This window comes from Peromyscus eremicus, chromosome 10 (assembly GCF_949786415.1).
Source record: "Peromyscus eremicus chromosome 10, PerEre_H2_v1, whole genome shotgun sequence".
NCBI lineage: Eukaryota > Metazoa > Chordata > Mammalia > Rodentia > Cricetidae > Peromyscus > Peromyscus eremicus.
Genome location: NC_081426.1, coordinates 82168533 through 82181166, shown reverse-complemented (window position 1 = coordinate 82181166; position 12634 = coordinate 82168533).

The following is a 12634-nucleotide window of genomic DNA, read 5'->3' as shown; positions in this document are numbered from 1 at the left end:
CATGCTAGAGGTGCAGTTTTATAAGCAAAATGTTGACACACAGGACCCAGAGCTTTAGCCACTTTACAGAGAAAGTCAAAGATGGGGGTGGGGTGCAGGTCAGATTTGGATGAGGTATCGGCCAGCAGAATTCTTTGAAGGGTTAATGGCCTTTATCTGAGGCTTCATCTCCCTTCTCTTAGAAAAACAAACAAACAAACAAACTAACAAACCAATGGAGTTTCCATCAATCCAACCTTGGTCTAGAAATGGATGGCAGGTCCTGAGAGCTCTTTGAGATGAGGTCCTCAGCTGGGTGACACAGACAGTTCGTGTTCAGTCTGTGCCTGGAGAGTAGGAAGAGACTGTAGGCAGAAAGTGACTTCCTTCTAGCAGTCAGTCACCCAGAAGAATGGGTGAGGCATCAGATGCCTGTGAGCGAAGGGAACAGTCACAAACACTGAGCCCACCTGTAGGGTCTTCTGCTTAAACCAAGTGAAGGGTTGGAGGCCTTTGACAACCCCTGCAGGTTCCCCAAAGAGAGTGAGTCAGCTTCCCCACAGACCTAGAGTCTGGAGCCTGCACCCCAGGGGGAACTTCCTTTGCCCTCTCATGGTCTCTCTTGCTCTTGCTGGCTCTCAGGGGCTAGGCAAAAGATGTTAGAACCAGGTCACGACGGGGACATGGGAAGACATTGAAGCTGAGTTCAGAATTTTGAATCAGTTAGGCATGGTCCTATGTGCCTGTAATCCAGTATTTGGGAGGTGGAGGCAGGAGGATTGCAAGTTTAAACTACACAGTGAGTTAGAGAGCAGCATAGGCTATACAACAAGACCCTGACTCAAGAAACAGCTGCAGCATCAACAACTGATCAACCAATAAGGAAGCAAGAGACAGAGGACAGGGAGGGGCTGGGGCCCCAATATTCTCTTCAAGGGCATGACCCTCAAGACCTACCTTATTCCTACCATGTCCCACCCCCTAATTATTTCCTCCTTATAGATCCATGGGTTGGGAATCAAGTCTTCAACACATGGGCCTTTGGGGGACACTCACACTCCAAGTGAGAGAACTGACCTGCCCAGGAAACAACACATTCTTCTTCAGCTACTTGTTCTTTATGGACTGTTGTTATCTTTCTTCCTAGCAGTTATTAGGAGTTTGATCAATTGTCCCATGAATGGGACCATGACTGGTTTATTCCCTGAAGTTCTGGAGCAATCCTAACATATAAGGAACCCTCAACCACTTTTATTCATATTTATAATTAATTACTCATACATTAGCCTTTGAAGAAATAAATATATACTATAATAAATAAATCACTGGATTTGAATCTGTGGGTTCTAGATTTATTTTTCCACTATGTATGTATACAAATTTTAGGAAATGCATCTAATTCCTGTCCTTTTTATTTAGTTTAAAGATAATCTTCAAGGCAATCCGATGCCCTGAAATTCTCTGATGTCTAAAATAGAACCGTCTGTCATAGAGAGCAGTGCTTCTAATTTTTGCATCATACACGCACATGTCAAAAATCAATGAATATTTATGTCTCTTCTGATATATTTATATACTCATCAGAACTTTCTTTCCCATCTTTCTTCCTCTAGCACAACTTCATGTACCATCTTCTCAACTCAAGTACTATCATGTACCTCGCCACAGCAACTCAGGCATCTTGTCTTTTTGCACAAATCTAAAAGGAAGGCAGAAGTGTGAATAATCGAACTACACTGGAAAAAGAAAAAACTGATTTCGAAAATGTCTTTCAATGTGTGTGGAGTTTGCATGTGTGATCACAAGAGAACACACCTGTGTGTGTATGTGGAGACAGTAGAAGGTATGGGGCGTCCTCTATTTCTCTCTGCTTTATTTCCCTGAGAATAGATCTCTCACCAAACCCAGAGCTTGTCACTTTTCAGCAAGGCTGGTATCCATCAAGCCCCTTCATTCTTCCTGCCTTCACCTGCCCTAGAGCTGTGACTGTAGGTTCACATGCCCATGCCTGGCTTTTTACGTGGTTGGTTGCTGGAGATCCAGACATAGGTCCTCAGGCTTGTGCAGCAAAGTCCTCTCACACACTGAATCATCTTCCTGTCCCTGATAATGTTTTTATTAGCACATATTAATGATGCATCATGATGGGTTTCATTATGATATATTTATATACACGCATAATGTATTTCAGTCAGGGTCATCCCAGTTATGCTGTCTCCCCATCCTCCCCACCAACCCCCCTTTTCTTCCCAGAGAGCTGGCCTTCCACTTCCCTGTCTTTTTTGTATGTTTTATTAGGATTGTTTCCAGGAACATGGGTGAAGGCTTATTTACAGAGCACGGGCCCCTTCCAGTGGCTAAGTGAGGAAAATGTTCCCCTTTCCCCCAGTCAACCACTAACTGTGGATAAATCCTCGTGAACAAGTGAAGCCCCATGAGCCCCTTACCTCTGCTATGACAAAGTGTTGACAGGCCCAGTCTCGGGACGATTTTACACAGGCCATCAGAGCTGCTGTGGGCCTGGGGAGACGACTTAGCCATTAAGAGTGTCTACTGCAGAAAACCTGACTTTGGTTCTCAGCACCCATAGTGGGTGGCTCACAACCCCTTGTAACTCCAGCTCCAGGAATTCCAAAGCCCTCTTCTGGCCTCCGTGAGTACCTGCACTCACATGTACATGCTCACACCCAGACGCCTAGATACACATAATAAATCTTTCAAAAATTAGTGCAGAAATCCTGTTGTGCCCAGAAGTCGGCATTCCACAACACCCACCCCACTGTTCTTTCATTCTTTCAGCTTGTTCTTTTGTGATATTCTCTGAGCCTTGTTGGGGTTTGTACAGATGTTCCATTTATGACTGGGCATTCAACAGTCATTTCTCATCAGTGTTTTGACGGCTTATGGATCTTTGCAATCATCATTGACTATGACAAAAAGTTTCTCTGAACAAAGCTGAAATCAGTAGTAACCTATGGGCATACACAGTTATTTAGAGAGCAACTTAGCAGACATGTCGAATCCATTTAGCAAAAATGTTGGCAGTAGCTTCCCTTTAGTGTCTATGACCTCATCAGTCACAGGCTTTTAACTAAATGTATAACATCACTCTTGGGGAGTGAAAATCCCATCCAATCAAAAAGTGGTTGGTTTATCCCTATAATAAACTTCCCATTATTGCATCAGTCCATATTGTTGCACACGGGGTCCACGGCCAAGTTAAGACTGTTGACATGAGTTCTCCCCCAGAAGCATATGCCTTCTGGAACTCTAAAAGCTATCCAGCATGGAGGAAACTTCCAGCCAAGTGTCAGTTTGATATCTCTATATCCTGTGACCAAGGCATTTGGTCTCTTCAGTATCAGGGTCTTAACATCTAGTTCTGGTGGGCAGCCAACAGTACTGGCAATTGATTGTCTTGTTTGTGTAATTCAACCCTGACTAGCAACTGATGGGCACCCCGACATGGGTATTTTCATTTAATAACCTATGACTTTGGGAGCAGCTTTCATCTACCCATGCAAACTCTGGTTTTTACATATTTTTTTATTAACTTATTGAGGATCACATTTTCTCATGGATTTTTCAGACATAGATAGGTTTTTAATACATAAGAACAACCATGTCTCAGAGCAATGTAAGAGAGAGCAAACTCTGAGATGGAGCACGTCCCAGAGGGGTGATGGAGGGGGAAGGCAGGCACTGTAGCTGTGGAGCATTACACACAGAAAGAGAGCTAGAGTGACTAGTTCAGCAGCTACTAGTTATGTCAGTCATTTTCGATTTGGTGGAATGGCAGATCCGATGTCAGAATGCTGCCAATTGCAGAGTAACCTGAAAGGATGAAAGAACAGTAACTTCTGGAAAGTTTGAGAAAGAGAATGGTCTAAATAAAAGAGAGGGGGTCAGGAAGCTTTAAGAATGGCTAATGCCTGGGCATTGCTGGGAGATGAACCAGTCTGAGCCAGAAGACCTGGGTGTAAAAGTGAAGAGTAAAAGAACTTTTGCTTCTTTGAAGGAAGCTGTGGGGGGTGTCGTCAGAGGGTGGCTCAGGGACCGAGAGTCACCTTCCTCAGGGACCAAGAGGGAGAGAGAAAGGAATGAATTAGCTGTTGGGCATTTGTGGGATCCTGGTGTGGGGCAGCGTTCCCCGGAGTTTGTGTCTCTTTAGTAAAAATGCTGCTGAACCTGTGTGGGGAGCAGAAGGGAGTAAAGGCTGGTTTGGAGATCTGACACCAACACATTAGGCAGACCTCTGAAGGTGAGTGTCACCACTGAGATCCCTCCACTGACTAATGCCCAGCCGATGAAGCGATAGTATTTCTGTTGACAATTACACTCCCAGCCTAATGGCTCGCTTTTTGATGATTCCTGCCTTTATCACAGGCTGTCAACAGGCATTAAATGGTGCGTGGGTTCGCTCTCATGTCCAAGGCTAATTATTGTTCATATTCTTTGGCTGTTTTAACTTCCTAATATGAAAGCATAATAAACAGTGGGGCCATGAACAGGAGGCTCAGCATATAGCATCCACCAAGAAGTCCCAGATGCTCGTGAGTCAGCGGAAGCATTTGACGCGTCAGGAGAGCTGGGCCACTTATCTGAATTGCTTCATCTCATGTTAATCAGCATGCCCAGGCATTTATTCGGTGAGTGTCAGTTGCCACTTAGTCTCTGTCGGGCACTATGGCAGTGAGTGAGGATTTGGTGATGGGAGACACAGCCCTCAGCTGTGACGACTGAATACTTTTCTAGAAGTGGACCCAATGACTTACTGAATATATCTGCAAAATTTCCTATCTTACAGCTAAAGTCAATTGTATCATGTGACCATGAGAAACATCATAGTTTTATTGTTGGAATGTGTTTTTTCTACTCAATTGACAATCACTAAGCTTTTTTTTTTTTTTTTAATGAGTTATCAAACTGCATCTATCCCTTAGAAGTCAACGGGGGAAAGAATAGCCTCCTACCTGGGCACTTTATTCCCCACTCTGCCCTCCATCAAACCTCCTTTCTATGTCATCATTTCTTTCTGGGCCTCCCTGGGGATTCCGCCAATGGCAATGGAGCTTGGCTACCTCCCAGACTGCTGCCTGTGGTGTGGAGACATCGCCGCCCTTTCTAGTCCACAGCAATAAAAGGTGATTTATTTGCAAAAATAAAAGAAAACGTGTAAGAAATCTTTTTAAAAATCTCAAGGATGTGAGGGACTCAAATCACCAGTTTCCTCTTTGTCGTTGATATGGAAGCAGCTGCTTCACGTCATCCATTGTACCTTTCCACCCCTGGGGTGGGAGGAAGTTGTGTTGGCAGTGATTTCAGGTGCACATTTGTAGTTTTCTTGCTTCCCTTTCCCATTCTTTCCTTCCGTTTTCTTTCTCTCCCTCCTTCCCTTCTCCCCTCCCCTTTCTCCCCTACCCACTCATCCCACTAATGATTGCTGAGCACTGTCTTCTGCAGGAAGCTCTGTGGGTGGAAAGTACAATCAGGCCCTGCAGAGAGACAGCAGTCGACACGCACATGCCAACCACACTGTGGTGCATTAGTGCTGTGTAGCATGGGACAGGACTGTCTGGGTAGCGGTAGAAGGCTCTGCAACAGCCTGGAAGTGAGGGAAAGGGCTCCCTTAAGTAAACCAGGAGAGGACAAGCATGGCTGAGTCAGTTAGAAGAAGCTGGGTAGGAAGAAAGGAGAAAGTCTGACTTTAGATTTAGAAGTTTGGGTTAGACCTTTGATATACAGATGAATTAAAAAATCACAACCAGCCACTATACTGTCTTCTGCAAAGGCCCAAAAGTACATTTCTCATCTCTGCTTCTCTTTGAAGTTAGCCTGTTCTCTTCTGTCGTCTGTCAGATCTGAGGCAGGAGTTCTGTAGGATTATGGGTCACATTCACCTAGTTCATGAGATGTGAGATTACTCCATTTCACCTTGCCACTTCACCTCCTTTTTTTTTTTTTTTTTTTTTTTGTTTTTGTTTTTCGAGACAGGGTTTCTCTGTGTAGTTTTGCGCCTTTCCTGGAACTCGCTTTGGAGACCAGGCTGGCCTCGAACTCACAGAGATCTGCCTGGCTCTGCCTCCCTAGTGCTGGGACTAAAGGCGTGCGCCACCACCGCCCGGCTTCACCTCCTTCTTATCTGTGTTCCCGTGTTTGCTGGTTGCTAGAACACCATGGAATGAGGGAATTGGTACAGAAAGTGGTTCGAGCACCTTCAATCTGCAAAACATTTAGTCTTTTTCTAAGGACAGGAAGCATTTGGCTTATGTTTGGTTTAAAGTAAGATTTTTTTTTTTTCTGAAAACGAAGGCTTAACATAATCACTATTCTGCCTTCTTGCTTTAAGAGAAACTCATGTGGGCTGGTGAGATGGCTCAGTGATAAGGGTGGGTGCCACCAAGACTGACCTGATGACCTGAGTTCAATCCCCGAGACCCATGTGGTGGAAGGTGAGAACTGACTCCTACAAGTTGTCTTCTGATATCCACATGCACCTCATGATACATGTGTAAGCATGCAAACACACACACACACACACACACACACACACACACACACACACACGCACACACAGAGAGAGAGAGAGAGAGAGAGAGAGAGAGAGAGAGAGAGAGCATGTAATACAATTTTTTAAAAAAGAGACTCATGTGAACATACCACTCAAGATGCAGACATGTGTTTTTTCTTGATCTATAGGCTTTTCTTATATAATCTAAGTAAATATCTCTACTTCGATGCCTCATCATCCTGGGGCAATAACATTAATCTTGACCATCTTTCCTCTTTTTCCCTTCATCAAGTGAAGCTACTGTTTATATTACTATCCAAGCACCCTCTTGCTTTTATGGCTTTTACCTTATCTATATACCTTCCCCACCTCATCTTGCCATTAACTCCTGCTTTTCTTTTCACATCTAAGGATGATCTGGGTGTTTCTCTGTTTCCTGTGACTATAGACTTTGTTCTTCATTTCTTGATCATGGTGTTGCTGGAATAACCACTGGATTGTGTTGTTACTATCCAGTGTCCTTCCTTTAAAGCATCACACAGTTGGATGACTCTACTTTTTCATATTTCTCTACCTCATTCCAACTAACCAATTCAAAGGAATTATTTTCTCCTCAAATGCTCCCTCATTTTAGACAAGTCCACTGACTTCTGGGGAATCCAGGGGCATGCTGGTTTCTGGAGCTTTACCCTGACTAACTTCTTTGTCTAGAATCTCCTCTCTGGTTCTTCCCTCTTTCCCATCTCATCCAAACAGTACACATGTTTAGAAAACATTATTTTTTCAAGGACAAGGTGCCTGACTTTCAAATTAAGTCATTACTAGTCTGATATGAACAGTCTTTAGAGAAAATGCTGTGGTTGCTAACTATACTAATTAAACTTGTGTACACTAAATAATCACTGTTCTTCATCCTTTTCTTTATATTAACTGACCCTTTTATCCAAGGAAATTCTGTTTGGGATCAAAAAAAAAAAAAAACCTGTGCCATCGAATTCTTTGGCATGCTGGAATGCCAGGGAGCAGAGAAAAATAAGTCACCAAGAGAGTGCACTCTTCAGAGCATTCCTATCATTTTCTTTGTGTACAATATCTGATCTGGAGGCTTGAACACACTGATGTATTCTTGGGGATAGACATTTTTGAGGTATTGTATTTAACGGTGTTAGATTTAGATTATAAATTTTCATTTCAATCATAATTATTTGGTATCAGAACACACCTGATAATGAGTATCAATATCAAGAATATCAACTAATGAAGTTAGCTGCCAATTGTTCCTCCTCATAGGTCATTCAGAAGATTCTGACTTCAATTTAGGGTGGCTTTAAATTTAGGAATGCATGGCCATTTCAAAGGCAATGCTTTCTTATTCCAAGTATGTGCCTTCCCATCTGCCACAGAACATCTTTTTGTTTATTTGTTTGTTTTAATTCCTAGCCCTTTGGTGGGGTGCTTCTACCCAACCATTAAGAGTTTTCTTCTCTGGAGTGCTACCTGGAGCAACAGGGTAAGCATCCTACACGCTTCCTTAGCTTGGAGCTTGCCTTGCATTGCTCACTATGATTGTGTTTTTGCCTGTCAACTTGACTGAATCCTTTCTAGACTGTAAACTCTAAGAAGGCAAGAGTAAGTCTATATTGAACCAACATGGGCCTTGGGGTAATGGGTCTTTTCATTTTGAGAGATTTGACTGGTTAATAGTCATTTACAGCAGTTATTTTCCATGATTAAATTACATAGTTTATGGAATCTTTTTTATCTATGATTTTTTCCATTATCCATGACCATCTAAGAAATGAATATTTTTTAATCACAGATATTTTTCTCTGCATCTGCCCATAACATCTTTTTAAAGACATTTTCAATAAAATATATTATAAAAATTATATACAGTGTAAAATTAAATTATGTCTGTCTTTAACTCCCAAACCTTGTCATTATTGATATGTTCTACATCATTGTAGCAACATTACATATGGTCTTTTACTTAACATAACTTATTTTATGTGTGTGTTTTTATATTATTCATTTTTAAATCACTTAAGCACCCATTCTTCACAGTATTTGAAATTAACTTACATTCTTATCAGCACTTATATTTCCAAGGAGATGGTTTTGTTTCTTTATATTTGGCATCTATATACAGCAGTAGTTATGAACTTTATACCTTGCCTCTGCTCTTAGCAGAACCCTTAGTAAACATTTATAGGGGTAAATAGAGAGACCAGGCAAATATATCAAATCTGGCCACTAGTTTTTTGATAAGAATGATTGCTGTTAAACTGGTAGCCCTGAGTGAAGGCGGGATTCTTTTGAATGCTTTCCAGATTGACTAATATTTGTCTAGAGGGAAGTTGTGTCATGTAAGGACAGAATGATGATCTTTTTGCATTTTCTGCATGTTGATTCCTTTGGTGGGGAGGGGCAGCCATGCAGACTCTTACTCAGGTTTTGTCAGAGCCATCATCATACCCGGAGAACCCATTCATGCCAGGAATTTTAGGTTGGGCTAGAATTTCTGATAGTTAGAATGGGGTGGGGTGAGCAGAAATTCAATGTGTTTGCTGAAGGTTAATTTATCCTCTTTACATAATAACTACATCAAAAAGTGAGTCACCTGCCATCCAAACCCCACAATAGTGCCATGGGCATTCTTGATGGGACAGCCAATAGTTTATAGGATCCATAAAGGGCTGCATCCCCAGAGTACCAAAATGTGACAACTAACGGCCTTCCTCATCTCAGTGAGTCACGTAAAGGAGGACTGCTGCCCTGACTGATGTTTTCCACTCTGCCCTTGCTTCCAGAACTTCAGTTTCATCATGCATATTCCCTACTTGTCTTATCCTGTAGCAAGTGAAAATGCCATCATTGACGAGAAGTTGAGTCTCAGGAAACTTTCTGCTCTTGAGAAAAAGGTGCATTTCTTGGGGGCATCCCCAAACTGGCAATGTGAAGGGGTTGTGATGACTGTGTGGCAACACACCATGTCTCTCCTAGTCACAACTCAGCAGTTATGTCCTGGGATCTGGAGACTATAGCAGTTGTCTAAAGTTAACGGCATCATTCCGTTGCTCTGCCAGCTCACCAGTTCTTTGAGACAGAAATCATGGTTCTGTTATAGCAATGGCACCACAACAGTCTTCTATACACTTGGGTCTTCCAGATGAAGAAACAGCCCATTGGCTCCCATGATAATGCCAGCACCTCGGGCATCCAGTCTTATAACTTCTATCTTGATGAATTTAATTAGCTCAGAAGGTTTCAGTTGCTCCATAAACCTCTCTTTTTAAAAAGAAAGAAAAAATTCAGTTCAACTTTTAAGTAAAGCCTTCTACTCTCACAGCTATTTCACATGACAGCTATTCACCCAGCACATAGCTCCAGGTTAGGAGAAATGAGCAACCATGAGCCTGCTGTGAAGGATTTTCAGAGACTTCCATTCAAGCCATAGTTGTGCTGCTGTGTCCCGGAAAAAGGCATTGCTCTGCCGAGGCCACCGTGTGTTGCTGGAGTGCACCTTTTCCAAAGAGCTTCTATGTACCAGGCCCTGTTCTGAGCACTTCACACTCAATGTCTACAACAAGTCTGCTCAGCAAGTAACCCAAGTATCTTCATTTTAAAGTTGGAGAAAGCATGGCACAGTGAGGTTGAAAGCTAAGCTCGTGAGTGGGGGAGAAAGGAAAGCCAGCCCACACAAATCAACCTGAGCTCTGGTGTTGTTGAGCCCATTCACTGTGGCCGGAAGGGTCACACTCCAGAGATTCTGTACAGCAGGTGCAAGAAAATAAGACCATGGAGCACCTACTCTCCATTTTCTTCTCTTTCACTTGGTATCCAATCAGTCCCGGAGTCAACTGAATTTGGCTACTCACACTTCAAAAATAATAAAGTTAAGGATGTGGAAATTAGGCAGATTCCTGGTTTAGAAACAGTGTTTCAATATTTAAGAAACTATCAAAATATCTTTTAAAATATTGAGAAAAATTTTGGCTAAATTCTGGAACTGTAGCTTCATCTTGTTCTGAACTAGTGTTCTTGAAACTTGATGCTCCTGATACTTTCTGTACACCAGGGAGATGATGATTTCTGTAGTTGGGTTGGATGCACTGGTTTGTGGCCTTGGACTCATAGTTTATTATACTATTTTGTGAAGTTTAAATGAACACTTGTGTACTTCCTGTGTTTCTTTTCTGAATTGTCAATAACTAATATTAGGTACTATGTGCCATATTCAGTGGTCAAGTGGAACAGAAAAGCTTGGCTTCACTCAGTTGATGTACAAACCGTGATCCAGAATTGAAGCTAGATTGTATGTTGGAATAAGCAAGGAGGAAATGATGAAATAATACGTTTATGACAGGGAGCATGGTTGCTGTCGTCACTTGTGGATATCTGTGTGTGAAGTGAAGCCAAGACCTTTCATTACAAAAAATAATCACTCAAATTGGTTTAGTTTCTGTGTTTTCACAATTTTCTGTGACAAAATATATCAAGTGGTCTTTTTTCATTAATTTTGTTCTTGGACAATTTCACATGTGTGTATAATACACTGGCAGTCCTCTCACTTCCTTCTTCTCTGATTTCCTTCCCATTTCTGTTATGCCCACCCTGACTTTTCTCTACAAATCCCTGTCTCACATTTCTCTCTTGTTTTGTTTTGTTTTGTTTTGTTTTGTGACCCGCTGAGGTTATGGGCTTTCTTTGTGGTCATGAGTTTGGAATTATACATTGGAGTCTGGTGGTAATACCTGTGGGGTACAACTTAAGATAATGGATGCCTTCCCCCGAATCTATGAGTAGCCAATAGTCAACAGGAAGAAGAAGGGCACCATGTGTCCTTTCTTTATCCATAATCGACTATAGACAGGATCAGTTTTCTGTAGGCTCAGTGACAGTGACCTCATCTCCTGTCAGTTCATGATTACAATTACATGTGTCCTGCCTAGAAGATGATATTGTAAAGTTCTTTCATCTTCCAGCTCTTATCTTCTTTCTGCCCCTCTAACACAATGTTCTCTGAGCCTCTGGAGGGGTAGAGTGAGAGTCTTGCTTAGGACTGGGACTTAAATCATCTCTTATTCTTGCCATCTTCAGCCATCATAAGTTTACCACAAAGAGGCTTCTTTGATAAAGACTGAGTACCATTTGTCTATGGGTTTAAAGACAGATATTTTGACATTAGTTTGATGCTGTGTTGGTCTACATAAACAACAATAATAAGTGTCCCCCACCCACGAGAATCTGTAGCTTTCTCACCTGTGGGTATTTAACAGGGTTGCAGTACCAGATACATTCCTTCGTCTGGAATGAGTTAAATCAGTGAGCAGACAGTCACCCCCATTACAGCTGCACCGCTACCGCACAAGTGGGCCTGGGAAGGCCTTAAGTCCTCAGAGGACACTTACTACTGTGGACTAGGAAGACTGACACAGCACCAGACTATGTACCAAGCAGTACAGGCCTCTGCAATTCCTCTCAGTTATCTACCAGAATTATTACTGAAGACACCACCCACATTGATTGCAGTATGTAGAGAAACCAAGGAGGCTTCTAGTGCCTCCTTCAGCAGCAAGTCCTACATAGGTATCTTGTACCTAGTTCTAGGATTTATTTGGTAATTTTTTGCATCTATGAACAGCATTTTCCAACCATGTGGACTCACCCTTCAGATCCCTTTAATTAGACTGCAAGATAGTAGGATTCCATACGGCTTTTTTCACATACCATTTTCTTTGGTTAACCCTCCTCCTGCTGTCCCCTTAAGTTTCTCATCCCCTTACCCTGTTAACCTTAATTATTCTTTGGGAAATGAATTTGGGATGTGGACTTCACTTCGCCTCTCTACTTGCCTCTGTCTACCATTGTCTTTTGACTCATAGCGACAGCTCCACCCCTTCTTTTCCAAAAACGTGTGGCAGCTGCGAGGGAAGTACTTCTGAGTCAGCTAGAAGTAGGGCCAGATGCCAGATTGCTGACTCACTGGAGGGCTTGGAGGAGGAGACAATTAAAGAATTAAAAGTTGGAACTTCAGTGGACAGGATAATGGCTTGAAGGATGGTTTGTACAAGTACTCTTACTACCTGTGACACGACAGGAAACTCATTTGCTTATTTTATTATTATTATTATTATTCATACA